This window comes from Myotis davidii, unplaced genomic scaffold (genome assembly GCF_000327345.1).
Source record: "Myotis davidii unplaced genomic scaffold, ASM32734v1 scaffold309, whole genome shotgun sequence".
NCBI classification, from domain to species: Eukaryota; Metazoa; Chordata; class Mammalia; order Chiroptera; family Vespertilionidae; genus Myotis; species Myotis davidii.
The window spans coordinates 6,447,742-6,455,274 of NW_006383013.1; the positions used below are offsets into that span (position 1 = coordinate 6,447,742).

Genomic DNA, 7,533 nt, shown 5'->3' on the forward strand with positions numbered 1-7,533 from the left:
ATTCAGGAAGCTGGACAAAAATCATGCACCTATGGATGAGGACAGTGGGTGGGGAGTGAGGGCGGAGGGTGGGGTGGGAACTGGGTGGAGGGGAGTTATGTGGGGAAAAAAGAGTAACTAATGTAATAATCTGAATAAAGATTTAATTTAAAAAAAATAGATGCCACAGCTAAAGTAAGATCTATTCTCCAACCTTTGCTATTTTTTTTAAAAAAAGCCTTCTTAATTTTATTGAATAACATTCTCACTTATTGATTTTTAATCAAGATATGCAATCTCATTTTCTATTTTTATACTTTCTATTTTTTACTATCTTCTTTTCTTTTAATCTTATTTTGAAAGCATTCTTGGTGTTTATAATCCCAAAGGAAAGAACACCCTGAAATGCAATGCCTTCTATAATAACCAGGGTTCTCTAAGGTCTAAATTATATAACCCACACTAATAAGATTAACTTACTGTTAAAAATGACTATACTATTATCGTCCCCCTTACTATTCTAAGTATCTCCTAAGAAGGGGAAATCCCTTATAATATCCTTGAGCTTGCATTACATGTATCAATAAAAAATAAACTTCAAAATTAACCATTGTTCTTTGCGCTGGTCAAACTAATCATCTGAAAATCTAAGGGTCATGGCTCTGCCACCTTGGTGTACAGAAAAAATAAGCCTTTTTATGTTTTTCTTTCTGACTCAATGATCGTCACAAGACCATACTGTTAGATGGCTGAAGAAGTGTGGCAGGGTTCTTTGGGGCATTCCTAAAGTGCACAGGAGTGTTGAGTACATGACTTTCTAGGTTGCTCATTTTTTATTGAGGTACAACTTATATACAATAACATGCACATTTCTCAAATGTGAAATTTGATGAGTTTTAGCAAAACTATGCCACTCTATCCCAGTCCAGGCTTAAAATATTTTCTTCACCCAGAAAGTTCCCTCATGCCCCACCATCCCATAGACACCTCCCTACACAGCTTATTATTTTTCTAGTGTAAAAATCTAAGAGTAAAATTGTTAAGTCACAGGATAAATGTATATTTAACTTTATAGGAAATACTGCAAAACTTGCCCAGAATGGTTGTCCCATTTTCTGTGCTCACCAGTGAGGTCTGAGAGTTGCAGGTTGGCAAACCCATTGCATTATCAATCTTTTTTATTCTAGCCATTTAATGGATATAAAGTGGTATCTCATTGTGGTTGTACTTTGTGTTTCCCTGATTATTAATGATGTTGAGCATTTCCTGTATTATTAGCCATTAGTATATTTTCTTTTGTGAAATGTCTGTCAAATATTTTAACCGTTTTTAAAATTGTGTTGTTTTGTCTTTTCATTATTGTGATCCTGGGTAAAAGTTTTGGCCTAAATAAAATCAGTTTTTGGCATAACTACTAGCTCTCCCCCATCCTCTCTCCCTTTTCTCTTCCCTTTCTAAGAGGAAATGGCTAATCTGAAAAAAACCTGTGCACGATGTGCATTTACTCACTTATTCTACAGGCATTTTACTGAACACCTACTGAATGCCAGGAAAGTTAGAAGGGTAAGACACAACCTCTGCTTTTAAAGAGGTTACAATCAAATTCAGGAGAAAAGGGAATAAGTCACTGTGCTGTGAATTTAATGTAAAAAGAGCCATAAGAGATATTAGAGAATCAAGATTATTATTTCTGGTTAGGATAACCAACAAAGGCCTCATTTAGCGAGGTGATATTTAAGATGGTCTTCAGATGAGGGGTAGAGTGACAACAGAGATAGAATTACAAGAGAAAGAACAAAAGATAAGTCTAAGGAAAACATAGGATGTGTTCAAAAAAACAAAAAAGAGAGACTACAAAAGAAAAACTGGCAGTTCCAAAATAGTCACAGGGCTGTACAGCATAGGGAATATAGTCAATAATATTGTAATAACTACGTATGATGTCAGGTGGGTGTTAGACTTATTGGGAGAATCACTTCCTAAATTATATTAATATCTAACCACTAGGCTGTACACCTGAAATGAATATAATATAAACTGTAATTGAGAAAAAAGAAAAGGAGAACATAATTTGGGCTGAAGAATAGTGTCTAAAAGTATGTTGTGCTGAAATCGTATTGTGAGGAATATGACCTGGCTCAGCAGGTGGGCTGACCCACTGAAGGGTTACCATGGAAATATCAGTTACGGTTGCATAACATGTGACAGTGTGTGGCTCTCTTCAACTCACCCCCATGCCTTCTTTCCTTCGCCTCTGCCCTCCCTCAGCCCTGACTCTATTAGTCCTGGATTCCTCTGTCCCAGCCACTGTCTCGGGACTGCTCTCGGCCTCCGGCTATTTAGCAGGCACTGGACCGCCCTCAGGGGACAGGAAATCGAAATTGAGCCGGAAGAACTAATAATTGGAGTTCCTTGTCATCCTTTCTGTGTTTGCTGCGCGGAGCCTTCAGAGCTTTTGTTCTTTCTCTTGGAGGGAAGGGAACCTCCGAGGGGTGGAAACCAGAGGAGGTTTGTCTGCAAGACTGCTCTGCTCATGGGCTGTGAAATGAAGTACAAAGATAAACAGACTTTGGCAGTGCCCCTTTGGGCACCAGCCAGACCCATGCCAAGGGGCTGAGTTGCCCAGGAGGCAACCGAAGCAGGTTGCCCTTCCTCAGTCACACGTCTTCAGAGACCCAGCAAAGGAGAGGGCCTGAGACCATTTTGTGGAGTCTACGAGAGCTTTGAGGGAGGTCACAGAAGAATCTGAAGAGAAAGAACAGACAATTACCTTTCCAGAATTGTCTGCATGCTGGCTTCTTGCTGGGAACCAGAAGATGGTCAGTCTAGCCCTAGGAATCTTCAGAGTGGAGAAGTTGGGTCGACAACTCAAGTTAATTGATTGTTAACATATTTTACTTCCATAGCCACCAATATGAGAAAAACAGTAAGGTTGTTTTTTATAACTACTGAGAAATTTGCATAGCATTTCCCAACGAGGGGGCTGGCTCTTGGTGGGAGAGATAATGGAACCATTGCAAAGATCCTCAAAGTCATACAAACCTTTGCAATTCTTCAACTGACTAAAAGTACAACTAGTATCATCCTCAAAAGTTTTCTATTTTAAAAAATAGAAGTTCTGCAGAGCACTGGCCTTCTTTTTATCTCTATCTCCATTCATTTCCTTGGTGATCTCATCCCTTTGACTGCATAATGCCTATGCTACCCAAATAGAAATCTCCAATTCAGATAACTCTCCCAAATTCCAGTCTTTATGATACACTGCCTTCTTGACAATGCCATTTGGATGTCTAGTAGGCATCTCAAATTTGATCTGTCTGAAACTGAATCCCTGATCATTCCTTCCAAACCCGCCTTGCCTGCGGCTTTCCCCATCTCAGGAAATGACAACTCCACCCTTTTAGTTGCAGACCTGAAATCCTGGAGTCATTCTTAACTTCTTTTTCTCATACCCTATATCTAAGCCATCAGAAAATCCCATTGGCTCTATCTTTTAAAGTTATACAAACTCTAACCATTTTCAGCATCTCCACTGCTATCACTCTTGTCCAAGGCATCATCCTCTCTATTGTTGGTATCCTTGTTTCCACTCTTTCTCCTCTTTGGTTTACTTTCAAAGCAATAACCAGATAGATCCTTTTAAAATTAGTTTATGCCATTCCTTTGAAGGCTTATGATCTCACTCTGGTGAAAGGACAAAGTACATTTGATGATGACCTACAAGACACACATGATATGGGCCCCCATTATCTGACTTCTTCTCACACATTTCCTAAACTCCTCAAACCCCCTCCCCCACTACCACTGTCTCAGCTCCAGCCATCCTGGCCTCCTTGCATGTTCAAACACACCAAGGTGCACTCTCACCCCAGGGCCTTTGCACTGGCTGGTGTCTCTGCTTGCAATGCTCTTTCCCATATATCAGCATGGCTCTCTTGCTCATCTCCTTCAGACCTTTGCTTAACTATCTCCTCAATGAGGCCTTCCTTGACAGCCTCCATCATCTCTAATTATGACCACACTTCTGGCTCTTCCTTTCTTCTCCTCTATAATTCTTTTCCACATGATACTAACAGTTATCAGCTAACATTCTGCAAGTTTTTACTTTTTTTTTAATTCTCTCTCTGCTCTATAGTATGTAAGCATGAGAAGAACAGGAATATCTGCATTTTAGTTTACTGCTATAGCCCAAGAATCTAGAATTGCACCTACGACATAGAAAGCAATGCATCTTTATTGGATGAATGCATATTGTGTTTTTAAATTCTTTTAAACAAATAATTAGATAAGCTCACTGTCTTGAACTTCCAGGTCTTACACCCTTATTTTTAATTTAGTATTAATCATTTGTTAAACTGCCTTTTAAGCCGTAATCTTCTTTCTGCTCTTACTAGTAGTTGCATTTCATCTAACAATTTACAGATGTGGCTACACGTTTATAATGATCAGCTTCTACACAGTGACCTTTAGAAAACCCACATTCATTAAAAGCAAGCATAACAGACGCTTACATTGCTGCTGAAACCCTGGCAAGCCAGCTGGTGCTTATTTCATTTGCAATTAAACTCATCAAAGGTTAATGTTAAATAATGAGGACAAAAAATGGAAGAAATTGAAATTGTTCTAATGTTTGGAGATGCTACTGTACATAATTGCTTCTTAGGAGCAATTTGTTCCTCCTGTGACATCAAATATCAGTTGACTCTTATTTTCTAGCATCATAAAATTGGGTGACCTTCTTGCCTTGTATGTATCCCTATAGGACTCCCTCTCTCTAAATTCAGGTCCTGTTAGTTTCATCGGACACTTAACTTGAGATGGTTCCCATGACCTAGACAATTAGACTTCAAAGTGTCTGCCAGGCTAGGCTCCGCTGCATGCTGTTCTGTGAGTAAATACTTGCTAGAGACAGATTCTCATGAAGCTTAGTGCCCATCACGTAATGAACTCTGTGCAAAGTGCCAGAGTCAATAGAGAGAGGGAGGCCCTCCAGCTTGTAGGTTTCCATCCACATGGCTACATTCACAAATTCAAAATCCCTTCACTGCTGATAGCTACTCTCTTTTGTTTTATTCTGAAGATACTATTTTATAAAAGAAGGTACACTAATAAGAAATTCTGGATTCAAAGTGGTCCAAAAATTTAGATGAGTGAGAAAAAATACAGCTTCAGATAACTTAAAATGATCCTGCCCTGTTGAATTTTAGGATTTCTACAGCTGAGGCTCCTCCATCAGTGCCAGAGTTGGCAGACTGTGGAGAGTGGCTCAGTTCTCAGCCAGTATTTGTTCTAAGGTCTGCAGTCTATGTGTTAAATGAAGTAATTAGAAGTTGAAGGTGATGACATATAGTCCAGGGCCTGTTTCCTGAAACAGTTCCCTATTGCTGGAGAAGGAGAGAACTTCCCTGGATCCTTTCAGGATTAATTTGTTCAAAAAGGAAATAATAGAAAAATACTCAACATGCAAAAGTCTTGTGAAGAAAATGAAGGAAAAGCACAGAACATACCAATGACCGCCCTTCAGAAGAGGTGCCACAGGAGGCAGAACCTTCTGAAGAAGGGGTCAGCCAGAAGCAGAAGGAAACCTTAGATTGGCTGCCTCAGCCTGTCTGGGGATTGAAAGAGGACACTCCCGTTAGGCATTTGAACTCTGAAGAAATGCTAAGAGGAGTCAATGAATTGGAAAGGCTTAGGGAAGAAATAAGAGTAAGAAACAAGTTTGTGGTGATGCATTTGAAGCAAAGACATTCACACAGTGATCCTTATCCTGAGTACTTTAAGCCTGATTTTTTTTTTTTTGTAGGATAGTAAAACCTAACCCCTGCTTTCTTTCTGTTCACATTTTCTGAGGTAGCTTTTATCTTCGTTTTAGTTTTAATCATATGGTGAAATTTTGTTTTAGGTAGTTTCCTTGTTACCAGCATTTTGTATTTTGACTCGTTCTCCAGGTCTGTTTTTCAATTGGGAAATCTTACCCACATGCATTAAAATATGTCTGCTCCAGAGTGCCCTTGGTGGTCCCTCAGATCTGTCTCTTGCTTCAACAGTATTTGAATGGAACAGACTGAGGGACGCCAACCCAGCCTTCGACTACCCTTGGGAACCACCTCAGCCATCCTCAGCCTCTGAGACCAGGCAACACCATTTTGTTTTGTTTTTTCTACCTTAACTCCTTATGGCTGAACAACCATGAGCTCCCAAATTCGTCAGGATCATTTCCCAAGGTGGAGGCTGCCGTCAACAGCCTGACCACCCACCATCTGCGGGCCTCCCGTACCTACCTCTCTCTGGGCTTCCATTTCCACCATGGCGATGCTGTTCTGGAGGGCCTGGGCCACATCTTCCACAGGTTGGTGGAGCAGAGGCACGAGGAGCTCAGCTTCTCTTAAAGACGCAAAACCAGCTCGGTGGCCGCATTCTCTACCAAGCCTTCCCAGGATGAGTAGGGTAAAACCCAGGACACCATGGAAGCTCCATAGTCATGGAGAAGAGCCTGAACTAGGCCCCTGTGGGTCTGCATGCCCTGTGTTCTGCCCACGCAGACGCCCATCTCAGCAGCTTCCTGGATGAGCAGGTGAAACTCATCAAGAAATGGAGTGACACCTGTCTCACCTCCACAGGCTGGGCTGGGTAAACGTCTCTTCAAAGGCTCACCCTCAAGCACAACTAGGAGCCTTTAGAGCCCAGAGCCTTTGAGGGGTCCCTCTACATCTCCCTGGTGTCTGGTTTTTGCCTGAGCCTCTCCCTGAAATCACTAGTCATTCTTTTAACCACCCTGGAGCCTTCTCCCTTGTATTGGGCCAAATGGAAACAATAAGGCTTTTTGCAGCAAATAATTTAATAATAATAATAATAATAATAATAAAATGTTTATTCCATATTGTGAAGTAAAATATAGCAAGTTACAAAGCAGCATGTTTAGTAACAGCTCACATATGTAGGGTAAAAGTGTGTGTGTGTGTGTGTGTACGTGTGTGGATACATACACACATCAAAAATTTAACTGTGCTTATTTCTGTGTGATGTGCATTTTATTTTTGCTTATATGTATTTTTAATGAACACATGTCACAGATAGAGTGAAATTTTTTAATAGGTAAAAGAATAAATAATTTGCAACCAGCTTATAAGGGCAATGGGGGCACCGAAACTCTTTTTTTTATTGTTTATTGATTAAGGTATTACAAATGTGTCTTTATCTGTCCCCTCCCATTATCCCTTCATCCCCCCAGTCTTGCCCTCACCCTCACTCCCTGATGTCTGTGCCCATCCCTTATGTTTATATGCATGCATACAAGTCATTTGATTGATCCCTCCCCCTTACCCTGACCCTCCCCTATCTTCCCTTTGAGGTTTGAGCATCTGATCGACGCTTCTCTGTCTCTGGATCTGTTTTTGTTCATTGGTTTATGTTGTTCATTATAGTCCACAAATGAGTGAGATCATATGATATTTATCTTTCTCCGACTGGCTTATTTCACTTAGCATAATGCTCTGCAGGTCCATCCATGCTGTTGCAAATGGTAGGAGTTCCTTCCTTTTTACTTCGGCATAG

General features: G+C 40.6%; 1 protein-coding gene and 1 pseudogene across 1 annotated transcript in view; both read left to right on the top strand.

Annotated features, from left to right (window-relative positions):
• The window catches only part of TSHR (thyroid stimulating hormone receptor), a 106,519-nt gene that overhangs the window by 90,955 nt on the left and 8,031 nt on the right, over window positions 1-7,533 (top strand). The gene's annotated exons all lie outside the window — the stretch shown is intronic.
• On the top strand, window positions 5,394-5,787 carry LOC102759090 (annotated as a pseudogene).